A 17,596-nucleotide genomic window follows, 5' to 3' on the forward strand; every position below is an offset into this window, starting at 1 on the left:
ATCTATCTATCTATCTATCTATCTATCTATCTATCTATCTATCTATCATCTATCATCTATCTGCATGTATATATATATATATATTTGGCCAAAATTTTTTTTTATAAATTATCAATCACTTTTATGCCCTCTCCCATACATCTTCATTATTTTAATCTTTTTGCCTTGCCCTCATTCAGGCTTATTAGGTTATCTGAATACAAACATCTGTCTATGGCGATGTTCCCATGTGATGTTTCCTTGTTAATCCAGATTAAAAGAGGCCAAAATGTAATAAATTCCCTTTAGGCTCACTGCCTAATTCTCACTTGGCTGCCCTGCCACACCACCCACCCCCAACCCAAAGCTGCCATGGACACCTCTGCCAATTCTTGTTTTCATGGCTGAATTATGGTAAAAGAGATTAAGATACCTATAGATTTTGAGAGACATTCAAAATCTAGAGCAGAGGGAGGGCAGCGGGTAACATTTGGACTGCGTAGAGAGAATGTTAGATGTATGGAGAATGGCCAGCCCAGACAAATGAGTGAGGCGGCCTTATCTCCTGAGCAGTGAGTTCTAGCAGCTGCTGGATGGAGAGGTTGGTACCGCCACATAGAGGTAGAGGACAGTTCTCTGTCTGCCTCCCCAGCAACACCACTCTTGCCATGCCATGCACCAGCTCTCCCATAGAGATAACTCTTCAGTCATCAAGATAGAGACACCCTGCCATTACAGTCTGAAGGATTCATCATAATCAATGTCCTAAATGCTCAATCACATGAAACATGCCACATTTGTTCATGGGAAGGACTAGATCTAATGTGCTGTCTCTCATACCACAACTCATGAAACCCCACATTCCATACAGCCTTGAATAAAAGCAAGGTACCTGCTGCTGTGTCCCATAAACACAACTGACCTTTATTTAGTGATTTACAAACCACTTTACCTATGTTCTCACACTTCAGTCTAATGATTACCCTATGAGATTGTTTCTGAGAGGTATTTTTAGTTGGGGTTTTTATTTTGGGGACTGGACTTATGATTTCATAGTCATAAGGAAAAGTGTCAAGGATAGGAAAACCCAGTAAAGGAAGGGGTGCTGGTACAAATAAACACCTGCTGGAAAAGTTAGATGCTTCAATAATTGCTGAAGTTACTTAAAGGTTAAACAACTTTCCTGGAAATCACCATGCCATTAGCTCTAAGGGATGGTCTTCAACCCAGTTTTCCCTGAGGCCAGCTTCCACTCCCCTAAACCCCATTTCCTCTGATATGTCTTTATTATCTCCAATTGATTTATTAGAAATTGGAGGCTCAAACAAGCCGAGTGACAGACGGCTGGATGCATAGCCAACCTGCATGAGTTTGGGGAGTCAGATCCAGGTCAGTTAATCCTGTTTAACCTCTCTAGCCATTTCTCCATTCCTTTCTGGAAAAATCTCATTTACAAATGCTTGTTGAAAAACAGCCTTTGCCCCTTTCACTCTGGCAAGTGATGGCCTGTGTACAAGCTGGTCCAGACCTATGAATTCTTTGCCAACAATCCTAATGACCAAGGACAAGGTTGACTTCAAGTGTGACTGTGAATTATTAGTGCAATTACAAGTGGTTTCAGTTGCTTCTGACTTCACACAGACCTAATGAAAGCAGACCGGTTTCTTGCTAACACTAGATTTATTGTGATATCTGAAAAATCAACTTACAATGTGACTTTCTTTTCCTTTCTCTATTCTGTTTTTACTTTTGTTGTGTGTGTGTGTGTGTGTGTGTGTGTGTGTGTGTGGTTTTCGGTGTGAGACAGAGAGTTGCTATTATTCTGTAGTTATTGAGCTCAGCTCCCTTGAGTACTTTTGAGCTCTGAGCGAGGGAGGTCAGAAGAGTTGTTAGGTTGGGACTATTTCCTGTAGACCTTAAGCAATAGCTTCACACGTGGATTCTCAGTTACCCTGTCAAAGGTTGGAAATGAAGTAATATGACCATTATTAACAATTAGAATAGCAGATCAAAAGGTGTGTCCTAATAACAGTTCAGCGGAACATAACCTTCCATCTACATCTCAATGTCCTGGACTAATTTCCTTTATGAGTTTCAGCATTTTCCTCACTCCATTTAATTGTGTTCATTTCTTCTTTTTGAGACAAATCCTCCATATCTCTTTCCATCTGAAAGTTGTTTTCCTAAACTCTTTTCTTCACCTCTGTTCTAGACACTTTTGAAATGCCCATGATCATATTAAGCATATTGAGTATTGTGGGGAAAAGGGAGCTGGATTTGCAAGATCGGGATTTGAATCCTGGCTTTGCCTGTATTAATTCAACCTCCCCTCTCTATTACACAGTTATCTGATTTTTAAGAAAATGTGGTTGTATTAGCTAACTTCTAAAGACACATCTATGCCTACATCTATAATCCTGAAAATACTGGTGCCTTTATTTCCTCTTCAACATAATTACCATTTAAATTAAGATAATGTGATCAGTGACTAGAAACTACATTGTTGCTGACTGATTATAACAAAAATATCCATTATTTTTTCTTGGTGGTAACTAAAACATATATGTGGAGGTACATATCCATACTATCCCACATATATATAGGCATATTTATGTACATACACATACACATATACTTATATATTTATATTATATATAAAGAGAATATAGATATAGTGTTTATATAACATAAATTCACATAATATAGGAAATATTCTATATTACATATATATTTTATGTAACAAAGTTCTGTTTTACCATGAGAGTATGATTCAGTGGATAGACTTGGACTTAGAAATTCAAATTCCCTCTCTGTCATTTACTATGTGACTATGAACAAGTCACACATTTTTTTTCCGAATCTTAGTCAACTCTCTAAGACAACTACTAAATTATATACTATTACAATCTACATTATTGTAGATAACTTTGACACTTGTGAAATAATAGAGTGTTGATATCAACTTTTAATTATTTCATTCTTAGAGACCAGCAATCTTGGGAAAAAAATCACAGATTTTCTATGGTGGAGTGACTTACAGATCATCTAATTCAACCAAACTTTAAGTATAATTAATTTCTATGTTCTGAACTTTTCATTTTACTTCCTACTCAGACTTATTTTATGCCCCACCTCCAGCCATGGCTATATTCTTAGAATGTATATTATGTCCAGTGCAATGTTCTTTTTTTAAGGATCCAAGAATCATCAAATCAGAGACTGAAGCCTTTGGTGGAGCATAAACAAAACTCCAATAATATTCTCCTTTCACTCCCTTTTTGGTTTGCAAATATTTATTCTTCACAGACCTCAGTCATTGTTCCAATCCCAAATACTCTTTTCCAGAAGGAAGCTATATATACTTTATATCTTGGACCTCCATTTCACCCTCACCGCAAATTCTTTCTCTATACCCTACAGCCAACAGTTGTTCCCATATACATTTCCTCCTCCATTTCCCAATATCACCTTTCATTTTAAGTGCCAAATGCTATTCAATACCCACATACTCGCTCCTATCAATGAACTGTTTCCCACCCTTCTTACTTCTCAATCCTGTCCAACTGTTACTTCAGCTGGAGAACCACATGCCATCCCTACCCTCAATTGTAAATATTTCCTTCTTCATCTGAATTTTCCAATTTCCCACTTTCCATTGAGATTTTATTCCTGTCATGACTCAAGTGTGATCCCTTGCACATTGTAGGGGCCAGAATAATATTTGTTAATTTAATTTGATTTAAAAAGGTCTAAACCTGTACTCATATCACATTCAATTCTCAATGCTTTTTATTCATTCAAGGATATTATGGCAATGATCCAGTTTAATTTATGTAAATATTCATCTCTGTGATGTAGTATTGGACAAAAGATGGGAAAGTATAATGTTAATGGTATATAAGATCTTCCCACCCATTAATAGGCCTCATGTGAAGCCCATTAAGACAAGCTTGCTTAGGGAAGGCTTGCTTGTAGGAAAGCTTTCATAGCTTTTGCTAATTTCTAAGTAGGCACTGAGTGGGGGTGGGGTGTTGTGATATTTTCTGCTCTGAGAAATATATATGTGTATATATGTACATATATATGTATATATGTATATGTATGTGTATATATATGTATGTATATATGTGTGTATGTATATATATATATATATATATATATATATATATATATACATACATACTCTGAGTTGGTATTTTGATTTGGGAGCTTGCTTATGAGAAGGTTCTTATGATTCCATGGTGGAGATTCTGAGGAGCCATTTTTTCAGAGCTCCCCCACTGCTCTCTTGATCCAGGGATGTAAGTAAAGTGTATAGCTGATTCAGACAGTCAGAGCCCTGTCTGTTGGTCATTATTTCTATGCTTGTATTTTCTTAGTATTTTCTCTGAAGTTCAGGCTGCTGACTTTTCCGCTGAATTCATTAATGTAATTTTAAAAAGATTTTGGCCCCTTAAACGGCTATCTTCCCTAGTAAAGGTAAAGTTCTTAGATCCTGTGCTAGCAGCCATCCTGGGTATGACAGTGTGGTTGCCACTACAGCAAGTGGAGACAGTTGGATGATAATGAAGACGTGGATGGCAAAATGATCATCCTCCAAGTGCGTACTTGTCTTCCCACCTACTTAATTGTCTATGAAAAACACACCCTGTCTGAATATCCACAAACCAGTATAATCTCCCTGAGGACAGGTATAGTTTCATTCTTTGTGGTTCCAGTGTCTGGCATACAGTAGATACTTAATAATTGCTTGTTGTTTGATTGATAAATTATGTAAAAATGCCTATCTCTATCACCATTGATTCTGTGACCAAAAATGTACCTAAGAATTGAATTTTTTTTTACATCCAAATGAATTTCTCAGTCAGATTTTTTAAAAATATGACCCAGATATTTTCAATCCGTGATTTCTTTTTTTCTATTGTCATTCAGTTAGATCTTTTTAATCTTTACCTTCATACTGAATTAACAGAATTAACACAATTTTGAAAACTTTATGGTCAAATATTATTATTTATTATCATAATAACTAGTGGATATATGCTAAAGAATCTTGAGTGACATCCTAATGGAAGCCTGCACATTGTATTGATTTCATGGATTAAAGAAGTGGGTATCACCTGGGGATTCATGGCAAAATAGCCACCAAAACAAAAACAAAAGCCTATGCCGGATATACAAGCACTCAAAGGGAATGTGGAAAACCCACGTAGGTAATTTTTAAAAAATAGGGTGTAACAAATACTAAAGCAACTACTTCCCATTCCTACTTTTATTGAATAATGAAAAGACATATGTTGAGAGGCAGAGGATTATACTGCTTCTAAAAATTTATTATTTTTTGTGAGGTGAGACTACATGATGATAAGTAATTAGAGGATTTGCTAAGGATTTTGAGGTTTAAAAACACTGAGGAGCCAAAGTGCACCCACTGCACACACCTGATTTTTTTAAGTATAATAAAGCATAATTAACACAAACCCTGCTAATTTGGAATTTGTGATTCCTCAAATAAGGGTGAGACTGAAGCTCACCTTTGGAATAACCAAAAAAAATTGTTGATGAGTAAGTTAATAGGAATGAACCTTGGAGAAGAAAATTATTTAATTTTACAGGAATAAATTATTCTCATATTCACGTGGATGCAGTTTGACTTTGATGGATATCATAGAGTTGTGTCTTTGAATTCTAGAAGACCTAAGTTTAAATTCTGGCTCAGGTACTTTGGTTTTATGATGCCAGGCAAGTTCCTTCTGCATTAACTTCAGCTCCTTTCTGTGGAAAGTAGGCATGGCAATAACATTCACCTCCCAGGGCTATTGTGAGGATTATGGGAAATAATCTATATAAAAATTTTTGATAACCTACTCTCTGTCAATGTAATGATGATTGAGAAGGTTCTCCCAAATGTCAGCTTGTTCTTCTTCTCACACTCTTGAGTTTCTTGACCAAGCCCTTCTGTGTGTCTTCCATTAGGGATTTCTCTAACATTTTGGAGACTGCCTTGCTGGTACAGGTGTTTCTTTATATACCCACACATACAAATAAACACACAGACATGTATGCATAATACTCAACACATACACATATGTGTATATATACATATTAAATAGCTATATCGCACACATATATTTATATCTATTTCTACCTTCTACATACCACTGTAACACCAGTGCTACCCATTACTTAGCCCTTGATTCTACTTGAACTTGACTGGCTCATCTCCCTTCCATGTCCTAGACATGATTGTATGTTGTTGTTGTCATTGCTATTGTCATAATCCTTTGTGAATAAAAGACATCATCAGTAATAAACTACAGCCCATTTACCATCAGAATGTTTCTCTCTGTTTCTCTTTGGGGAACCCATGATTTTGATTTTTCTGAGATCAGATGTTTCATGATGTGAAATTATATGGCAACCCCTGGGGATTATGTTTGTTGAAAAGATAGATTTTATGTCAAGAAACCACTAAGGATCATTGTAAGTGCTGCCAATTTCCAAAAAGCACTCCACCTACATTCTTCTTCCTATTACATTCTGGATCCAACTCACTGTAAATCTGCAATGTCTGTCCAAGAGGAATATAGAGATAGACTTGCTTGATAAGTTACCCATCCAATGGCATGCCATTATTCAGACAATAAGAATTCTTCATGTACTTTTCCCCACTTTTGTGGAGTAATATATTTTAATCCCTCATGAGTGCCTTTAAAAAATCCTTTCAAAGCTTAATTCCAGTGTGACCTCGTACCTGAGGTCTTTCCTAATTCTCCCAACTTCTAAGGCAATCAATCTCTCCCATGAAGCCAACATGCATTTATTTTAATAACTATATGTGTACATATCTATTCTAATGTAACAACAACCATGACAACAATGTTAATGAATCTGTGTGAGTGTTTGAAATTAGTGATTGCTTTACTCTTTGCATTGGTACCTCCAGGGCTTAGGACAGTGTAAATGATTAATAGATGATGGTTAACAAATACTTGTTTATTGATTTCTCATCTATGAACCTCTTTGAGAAGCTGCTCTGTGTTTTCTGGGGGATGTAAAGTTCAGAATGTCACCCACACAGAAGACCTCATCATCTATTGAAGATCACTTTTTTTTTTACCTCTGATCACAATGTGTTCTTCCCTTTCCCCTTGCCCTTCAGTTCAAACATGAAATTCCATCAATATAACGTAGTGGTAGCTAGTTGGCACAGTGCACAGCATATGAGACTTCAGAAGATCTGTGTTTGAAACCTACTGCATTACTAAATGTGTGACCCAGAAGAAGACGCAACTTTCTGTTAGTGCCAGTTTCTTCTCTGTAATATAAAGATAGTAATGGCACCTAATTCACAGATTTGTTGTAAAGACCAAATGAGATGATGAATGTAAAGTGCTTTGCAAAACTTCTACCTTGACATACACATATTTTCTATTTACTGTTTGTAGAGGGCTAGGTTTGGCATCAGGAGGAGTTGTTTTACAATTCTCCTCTGAGATGTACTTTGCTGGGACCCTGAGTAGATTAAGTCAGTTTGTCTTCTTGGTGATCCAGGAAGCTTTCTAAAAATCAAAATGGGAGCAGATGTGAGGAACAGAAGTCATCTCACTAGTAATTCTTAGCAATGAAATTCTGGTAGCTTATTTTTTTTTTAATGGCACATGCAAGCATCTTTTTGTGAGCACCCATCTTATTTCATGAGCAGGGGGCAGAGATAAAGGCTTCATCCTAAACCAGAGGTGTCAAATGCATAGCTTGCTGCTTGGGCTACAGAGTTCCCTATCTATAGATTTGTTGTTGTTGCTGGTCAGTTATTTTCAGTTGTATATGACTCTTACTGACCTTATTGAAGGTTATCTTGGCAAAGATACTGGAGTCCTTTTCCATTTTCTTCTCTAGATCATTTTACAGATAAAGAAACTAAAGCAAACAGGGTTAAGTGACTTGCCCAGGGTTACACAGCTAGTAAGTATCTGAGGGCAAATTTGAACTTAGTTCTTCCTGATTTCAGTCCTGGAGTTCTATCCACTGTGTCACCTACCTGCCCCATGTATAGATTAGTGGCCCCTCAATTGTATTTGTGTTGAACAAGACTCCAAATTTACTAAAAACTAAACTACAACTCAGAGTGGAGATAGAAAAAGATCTGTGAAAGATTTAATTTTGCCTTTAGCAAGCAGGAAGGAGAGAGTGAAAAAGGATTGAGAAGCAGTTAGACAACTCTATCCTCCAAATTAACACCCAAGACTATTCCCTCCTCATCTGGCCATCTCCACAATAACCACCTGGTAATGCTCTCCAGAAACCACAGCCTGGGGAAAATCTTAACCTGGGCCTCTATTTTCCAGATAGCTGACTTCCTTTCCCCAGGAAAACCACAGCCATATTTCATTTCCTTCCCAACTCCTCCATAGGCTCTTTGTAATCTTTCTTCCTACAGTTCTAAAAGCATAAGCCATAATCAAATCAAGCCTACCAATGTTCCTGGAAGCTGTGAGTAAACTATGACCCCATACAACCATCTATCACCATTCCTTCCATAATAACAGCCAGTCTTTGCATTTGTATTTGCATACCCATTTTTAGTTCAAATAAATGAGAGTTTTACAGTTCTTTGTGAATAGACTAAGCTTGAACCTAGGTATCTAAATGCCCATATCTCCATCTCTCTTTTCCTTCCTTCCTTCTATCTTTCTCCTTCCTTCCTTTTTTATTTCTTTTCTTTCTTCCTTCTTTCCCTCTTCCCCTTCTTTCTTCCCCCTTTATCTTTCTTTCCTCCTCTAGAGGATTGTTAAATTTATCTCCATGGTTGGAATTCAATCAATGAGAGGCACCTGGTTGGAGAAGAATGCTTTTAAGGATGCATGTTGTTTTATCAAGTTAAATGTCTTTTTGCAATCAAAAAACAATAGTGAGATTTTGTGTTTTCTATTTCTCTTAGTCATTTGTATGACTGAAAAGATGTGGCATGGCCTAGAGAATCATTTTAGAAAGCTTGAATTTTCATCTCTTTATCAAGGGTATCTTTGATATATAAGTAAGTTATTCTCATAAAGATTTTATATATACTGAAAAAAAGAGTCATGTTCTGCTAGTTACTGAAGAGTTCTCAATTGTCAATTATTGTATGTGTTTGTATTTCTCTAATTCATCTGTGCTTAGGCATTTAAAAGTAATAAAATACTTTTAAGATAATACAGAATTAAAATTCTTCATTTATTCACATATGTGTTCTTAATGGATCAAGGGGAATAACATTTTATTCTCTGAATACCCTCAAATTCTAGTGCTACACAATTAATTTGTTCATAGTAGACAAATATTGGAAACTAAGATAGCACCAAAAATTATAATATAGGAATGAAATTATATATTTTGGGGCCTTTAAAATGATGACATGGTTAGTTTCAGAGGAAACTGAGAAGACATCTATGAACTGATTCAGAAAAAAGAAGGCAGGACTAGGAGAAGAATCTATTAAATAAACACAAATTTTAAAGATGTTAAAACTCTGGTTAATACCATGATCAAGAACAGATTCAAATGAATGAAGATGGAACATGTCACTTACCTCATAACAGAGAGGTGATGAACTTAAAATGCAGAGACATACATTTTCAAGTATTATCAATATGTATCTGTTGAGTGCTTGGTTTATTTGTTTATTCATTTATTTGCATTTTTCTCAATGGAGGCTAAGGTAGTGAGAGGAACAAATTGAAAAAATGAGCAGTTGAAAAAACAATTATTATTAGTAGTGTTATTGGACACCATATTTTAAGAAATTTTACACCAAAAAATAAGTTAATGCAACAAACAAATATTATCATTACTTTATGTTGTAAATATCTGTTACATAATTTTTATTTTGTGTCTGATATATTTGCTAATAAAAGTTAAGAGTGTGCTGGCATCAATTTATACTGGTTCAGGAGAGTTACTGTTTAATTTTCAGTGTGATAATTTACATCTTGGACAACAAATTAGTTCTTTTTATTGTTTTGCTGATCATCTACATTTGTGTGGGAGAAAATGTCAATAAGGCAGATTAAACATAAAGCGTGCCATGATCACATTTTTTTCTGGAGAGCTGTTGGTTAAACATTTATCAACACACCCTTAAATAATTATAACAAATTCCATCTACTTCTATCTCTATCTATCTATCTATCTACCTATCTATCTATCTATCTATCTATCTATCTCTCATCTATCTACCTATCTATCATCTATCTATCTATCTACCTATCTATCTATCTGATTTAGGTAATACCCATAGTAAAAATTAGTGAAAGAAAATTCAATGACCCCTGAGTCAACTTGTTCCATTTTTGCTCTGCTTTCAGTTTTAGAAAAACCTTCCTTACACTGATTCAAAAGTTTACCTCCCTTTCACTTTCATTTCTTTGTCCTATTTCCATTCTTAGGTTAAAACAGAATGATCACTTCTTACTTCCAAATGGCAGTCTTTCAAGTACATACAAAGAGCTACCATTTTCTTCCTAAATATTCGCTACTCCTGGCTAACCACCTTAAGATTCAATTAATCAGCCCAAATTACGTTGGGTCCAATCTTCTCAATATCATGTCATCCTCTTTGGATATGTATCAGGTTATCACTTCTCCTCTAACCAGACTGAAAATTCCAAATTAGATTCTCTTTCTCCTTCTCCTTTCCTGCCCCTCACCTCCCAATGAATTTGAGAAGTGGAATGTGGCTTCAGGATGAAGAATCAGGGTATGATAGAGGAAGACTGGAGTATAGCTTGGTTCTGTTATGACCATCATTTTACAGATGAGGAAGTTGAAACTGGGAGAGATTAAATTTGTTGCCTAGGGTCTGACTACTGTTTAAGTGACTGAGGCTAGATTGGAGCTCAGAACTTTCTGCCTCTGTAATGCCAAGCAAAAGCAACTTCCAAGGTTCAGAATACCAGCATAGTAACTCTCCATTTTATTCTGTGCCAAATTAAGGCAAAACATCCACAGAAAAGAGAAAATCAAAATACAGCATTCACCAAGTGTAATTCAATAATTTTCAAGTACTATTCCACCCTTGAAAAGTAAATTCATTTAGTCAATCACAAAGTCTCTCTTCTTAAATGGAGATTAGTTTCCAACCATAAACAAAGTGCATTCATTTGGCCAGTCACAGCACAAAAAAGTCAAAAGTTTCCCAATCCTGAATCACAACTGAATTGAAATTATCATCAGTTAAAGTCAAGCATCTTCTAAAATGGGGCAGTGGAGAGCACAAAGGCCATCTACTCCTGAGCTACATCAAGGTTAAGAGAGCATCACAACTTTTAATACCCAAAGAGAGGTCTTTTCTTTATCTTGATGCAAGGCAAGTTCTCAGCAATCTGTGTTCCTTGGAGACAAATGTTAACAATGCCACAAGATACATTGCCAGTGTCCTCATTAATTCACTCTCTGCAGAACAGTCTCAGAACCTCTGGAAACATCCACAAGACCCTCTTTCAGGATTTCTGTAAACATACAACCAGGAAATCCTTCTTTAGGTCTTCTGAACCAACAGCAAGGTTTCAGGGCCTCTGAAACAACAGCACTGTACTTTACCAGCAGATGAATCAACAAAACAACATCAGAACAGACAGACAAAATTCCAGAATTACAGCCATGCCTCCTCAGTTCTTGCCAGCTCTGGGTGGCAGCTCCAAAAGTCCTGGGCAGCTCCAACTGGCCCTCAGCAATCCTCTCTCTCTCTCTGCCTTCACAATGCTGCTCCCAAAAGTTCTTCTGGTTCTCTCTGTTTGGGCCTTCTCTCTAAATTCACAACACCAACTCCTCCCAGTTCAGCACTCTCTTTTCACGTCAACAAGTCTATCCCACAAGTGGGATTCACAAACTCTGAGTTTCAACACTCAACCAGAAAACCAAGCTAATACAGAGGGATCTTTAACATACCCATTAGAGCCTCCAAGACCGAATTCTATACATTGTGTCACTCAGCTTCCTGTAGCCATTGATAGAGGGAGCTCCCATAGACAGGAGTTCTCCAAAATGAATTGAAGTAGTAAATTTTTAAAAGTACTTTATATATAGTATCTCATCTGAAATCACAGAATGCTGCAAAATGTAGTATCCATAGTCAATTCTTTGCCTTTCGTTTTTGGTTTGTTTTTAAATTATAGAGTCTGATGATGTTCTGGTATGAATTAGAGACTTCTGGAGGGCAAATTCTTTGTTTTGCTATTCCCACAATTTCCAGTATAGTGTCATATGCAAATTATCATTTTAGACTGATTCTATGATTTCACTTGAGTCACGTAGCCTGCAGCCTGCCATCCTCCTGAATATTGCCAGAACCAGGAAATATTTAACACTATAAATAAAAATACAATAAAACTTTGATATCATTACATTTTAGACTCATTTAATATGCAATCCATAGGGATACATATTTATGAAACAGTGTGTTGACACCACTGGTGTAGGGCCCTTCCAATATGGAAATTCCCTCTACTAAAGTATGTCAATTACTCCACAATTGATAATCCTTTGAAAGTCTTGTGGGACCAGAGGGAGGTTATGGGACTTGTTAACAGGTAGCCAGGCAGTATGTGTGAGACATAGGGATTGACTCCAGCTCCTCCTGACTCCAAGGCTAGTTCTCTATCTGCTACAGCTAGGCCATCCTAACCTCTCACATTATCCATGATCATATGTATTATATACTTAATAAATATTGATCATTATATTTAAACATATGTTAAATAATATGTAGTTTTGCAGGATCATTGGAATTTTGTGTTTTTAGCATAATAATTTTATGAAGTATCTGCACCACATCAAAACTTTGCTAAATTCATGTAGAATACATATAAAGAAGATGTGGTTCTCTGGCTATGGGGAGTTGGTAATATCATTAGTAGGCAAGGCATACAAAGAAACTTGAAAGATTGAAGAAAAATGCTAAGGCAATGTAGAAATTGAAGTACTACAGACTGTATATCCTGCTGCAGAGGAAAGTCAAAGTAAGAGAAGGTGTCTAGAGGGTGGGCTTCATCTGGGAAGACTTGCAACCACTAAAATCAAAGCAGATTATAACAGCAATGAATGACAATTGTGTATTTTCACAAGAGATAAATCTGAATAAAATCTTATTAATTACTTTCTGGACAAAAGTAAATTTATTTATCTTTCACCCATCAGTGGGACCATGGTCTAACTCACTTAATTTTCCAGTACCCAATCTGATCCATGCAAGTGTCCCTTCTAACATATGGGATGCAACACACCCATACTTACTCATCTGAAGAAGAAGATAGGGTAGGGATTTTTGTTTAGTTGTCCAAACATATTATACCAAAACTTGTCAAGGTAACAGTGAAATGTAGTCAAGATTTCTTACAGAAGACATAAAATAATGGCTAGCTCCTTCGTTTTGTTTCTTGCTGATTTGTTATTCTTGATTCAAAAGAATTTGGGATCATAGATATAGATCTGGAAACAATCTTAGAAACTATCTAGTCTAATCACCTCATTTTACATATGAAGGAACTGAGACTTAAAGAGGTTAAATGATTTACCCAAGATCACACAGGTTGTTAAGTGACAGAACCAGGATTTGACTTCCAGGTCCCTGAATCTGATTCTGACACTCTTACCACTTAATTCAATCTGGAAGAGAGCTTAGAAACCATCTCCTCTGACTCTCTATTATTTTACAGATGAGAGAATTGAGACTCTCTGTAGTTAAATGACTTGTTCAAGGTCATACGTGTAGTGACATATTTTTTACATTTGTAGACATATTTTATTGCAGAAACAAGTGTTCAAAACGTACTATCTTTACTTTTAGAAAATTCTTACATCTTCATACAATAAATAGTAAGTTTTGTGATCACAGGGGCCATCTAACTTTTAGATTTATGTAACCTGCACCTTGCTCAGCCCCTACCTCAAAGAAGGCACCTAATAAATGATTGCTGATTGATTCATTTTGAATAGAAACCATTTACAATTTTGGGTACTGTTTGGCTAAAATCTAATCAACTGTTAGATGAGAAGTAAATGAAGGTGGTATTTTTGTTTAGGAATGTTGTCATTCTTAAGGATGGATGCTTTAAAAGAATCCAGCAACAGTGCCTATTTTGTTAAGGTCTGTACATTGAATAGCCTCTAAAGATATTTCCCCATGGTCTAAGGAGGCTTCAGGAGGATGTTAGAAATAAATTCAAAATACGGGATGGGATTTCTGCCACTCTCTCCTGGTTATGTATTTGTTGTGGCCAGAATATGTTCTCCATCTGTTAGATGGGCACTCAAGGCAAATTGCGCTTTGCAGAAATTGGACCTATTTGTGGGGGTGGAATTTTAGGCTCCATCACATTCCACAGACAGCTTGAAATAGATCACATTAAAATGCTATAACATCATCTGGCAGGAGTGATGGGGGAAAACAAGATACATTTTATCTCCATTTCGGAAGGCATTATTTTAAAAAGAATATATAGACTGCCTTGTTTTCTCCCTTATACAGAAGTCATATACTGCATAATTGTGCAGCAAAACGCCTTGCAAAAACATTACAGAAATACATTAGCAAAGAGAGAAAGCCAAAGGAAAGAGATTAGTTTATCCTTTCACTTAAAGACTATTTTACCAGTGCTAATGGGTAAGTATATTTCCATGGGGCCAAAGTCTGATGCCAAACATTGTACTGTTAGCAGAAACTTAAATTGTCATGCTATATTAGCAAATGTAAGGGTCAAAGCAACACCAAAGTGCTCTGAATTAAATTGATGTGAAAATATGACTTAAGGTTACATCCCTGATTTATTAGACCTAATACCCTAAAAATATGCTGATCTACTATAAAAATTTCTGATTATTTTTCCCTTCATAGAACCCCCCAAAACAGATTCTTTCCCAAAGAAAGCTGGCACTTGGTTCCAATGGAAGCTCTAACTCTGTCAAACTTGAATCAATGAGCAGCCATGAACAGAGAAGCAAGATGGAACCCACTATGTTGACTAAGCTCCATTAAACAATATTCTGACTAATCAATTATGAATAATTGACAAGATAAATACAGTCTTAGCAGAAGGATGAACTTTTAGTGAAGCATTTCAGATGCACACTGGGGGGTACAAAATTAGTCAAACGTGCACAGTCATTAAATGGGAAGAAAAGCAATAAATGATTTTATGCAATGCAATACATTCTTAGTGATGCCCAGTTTGATGTTCAATACACTAATTGGTATATTCCAACAAAAGTGAACAGAGACAATTACATTTGGGGGATGGGAGAACACAGCAGTCAATGTCTTCTTCTAAAGCAAAGCAATACATTCAGTGAAGGGTTGCCCCAAAAGGTTGCCCTGCTTTTCAACTTAAATGATAATATTTATTTTACTCAGATAAAAAATCAGGGATATTAAAGTAGCCTGCTGTTTTGAAACTAGAGAAATTGAAGTTAATAAGTGGGGCAAAGTGTGAAGCAGGTGCTTTTGGATTATATTCCAGGATCAGTAAAAAACAGGATTTTAGGATGTGAACCATCTAGGTGGGCATATGCACATACACATATGCACATAGGCAAAATCTAATATCATTTTAAATTTTTTTTTGCTTTTTGGAGAGCAGTTGGGGTTAAGTGACTTGCCCAAAGTCACATGGCTAGTAAGTGTGTCAGGGGTCTGAGTTCAGATTTGAACTCAGGTCCTCCTGACTCCAGGGCTGGTGCTCTATTCACTGTACCACCTAGCAGTCCCTCGTTTAAAAAACTTTTAAATAAAAAGACATAGCAGCCAGTTTTAAGGTCACTTTCATATTGGGTAGCTCAAAGTTTCATGGAACTCTACCCCTAAAAGTTTAATACTATCTCTGACAAGGATCACAGTTTCTGAAGTAGACTTTTCTTTTTCTTTTCATCCTTTCTGTTATTTGCCATCAGTCAAGGAGTTTGGATTTGCCATGCTAGTCAGTATTATAACGTTTTACTACAATGTTCTAGTCAGCATGCCTATAATTCAAGTAATTGCCCATAGGTGAAGGGAACATCTGTATTTTGGTTACATAAGCCTAATGGATAATTAGGGTAAATAATTTGCATTGACAATTGGGAAAGGAAAGAACAGAATAGTAACAACATTATTAATGCAAATAATAAAAGGGCCTGTCACTGTGATTTCATTGATATAGGAAATTCTTAGATCAGGGTTTCTTAACTTGAAATCTTTGAACTTATTCTTAATTTTTTTATAACTTTATTTCAATATTACAGTAGGTTTTCTTTTAGCTGGATGTATTTCATGTTATGCTTTTAAAAACATTATTGTGAGTTCTCCATCAGCTTTAACAGACGGCCAAATGGTTCTCTCTCTACCAAAGGAGTTTGTCCCTTCTCTGGAACTTAGAATCTTGGGGAGTGTCCTAGGGCAGTGAGATGTTAAACATATTTAAAGAAACTAACACGGGGCAGAGCCAAGATGGTGGGGTAGAAGCAGGAAAACTCGATGAGCTCCCCCTATAACCACCTCAAACACCTATAAAATATGAATGTAAACAAATTTAGAGCTGCAGAACCCACAAAGTGACAGAGAAAAAAAATTTCCCACTGAAGGAAGCCTGGCAGGCAGACAGTAAGGGTCCATCACAGGCTCTGCGATCAGAGCCCAGCCCCTGCTTAGCCTGAGGTTTTAGCCCCAAGGCATCCCGACCAGCAGTGGCTGGAGTGGACTTTGGGAGAATGGATCACCAGCAGCTGTGACATTTTCCAGAAATATCAACCCATAAATGTCAAAGACAAAGTAAAAGGCAAGTGTAGAACTCTGTTGGAACTAGGGGGGGGGGGACAAAGGTGTGGTCTAGCTTCTGCCCCCAGAGTGAGAAGCAGTAGAAGCATGGCATCCATAAAGCCACCTCCACATGGCTTCTTCAGAGCTCCTGGCCTGCACATCACAGTGGGGGGGTGGGGGTGGGCAACCGACCATTCAGAGGTTAATCACTCTAGCTTTAACCTGCCTGGATCTATATTGTAGTCTTGGGTGGTGGTCCTGAGGTGTATGACCAGTGAGCCAGAACTTGTGGGGGCTATAGAGACAGCACCCTCCTAAGAGATCCGGCAGCTGAAAAAACCCCAGCAATTTGGGACAAAGCTCTGCCCTCTGGAAGCAGAATTCTACTGTGGCAAATATCCAAAAAAAGTCAAGTAATTGAGAGGCAACATGAGCAAGCAAAAGAAGCAAAGCAAGCACAGCAATCTAACTTTATATTCCTTTTTTGGGGACAAAAAGGATCAAAGCATGGAACTGGAGGAAGACAACAAAGTAAGAACTCCTTCACCAAAAGCTTCCAAAAGAAATATGAATTGGTTATAGGTCATGGAGGAGCTCAAGAAAGATTTTGAAAATCAAGTGAGAGAAGTGGAGGAAAAACTGGGAAGAAAAATGAGAATGATTGAAAAAAAAATCATGAAAAGAGAGTCAACAACCTTACTGAAGAAAATAACACCTTAAAAACAGATTAACATGGGGCGGCCAGGTGGTGCAGTGAGTAGAGTGCTGGCCCTGGAGTCAGGAGGACCTGAGTTTGGATCCAGCCTCAGAAACTTAACACACACACACACACACACACACACACACACA

The 17,596-nt window shown here is 36.8% G+C and overlaps 1 long non-coding RNA gene across 1 annotated transcript in view; it reads right to left on the reverse strand.

Moving 5' to 3' along the window:
• Positions 1–17,596, reverse strand: part of LOC138161682 (uncharacterized) — a 166,816-nt gene that overhangs the window by 38,411 nt on the left and 110,809 nt on the right. Inside the window, exon 2 of the long non-coding RNA XR_011168428.1 lies at positions 9,551–9,674. This is a non-coding gene — a long non-coding RNA (uncharacterized lncRNA). The remainder of the gene's footprint in view (positions 1–9,550; positions 9,675–17,596) is intronic.

This window comes from Petaurus breviceps, unplaced genomic scaffold, assembly GCF_028583685.1.
Source record: "Petaurus breviceps papuanus isolate PSGF00001 unplaced genomic scaffold, PetGlider_PUasm1.0 185, whole genome shotgun sequence".
NCBI classification, from domain to species: domain Eukaryota; kingdom Metazoa; phylum Chordata; class Mammalia; order Diprotodontia; family Petauridae; genus Petaurus; species Petaurus breviceps.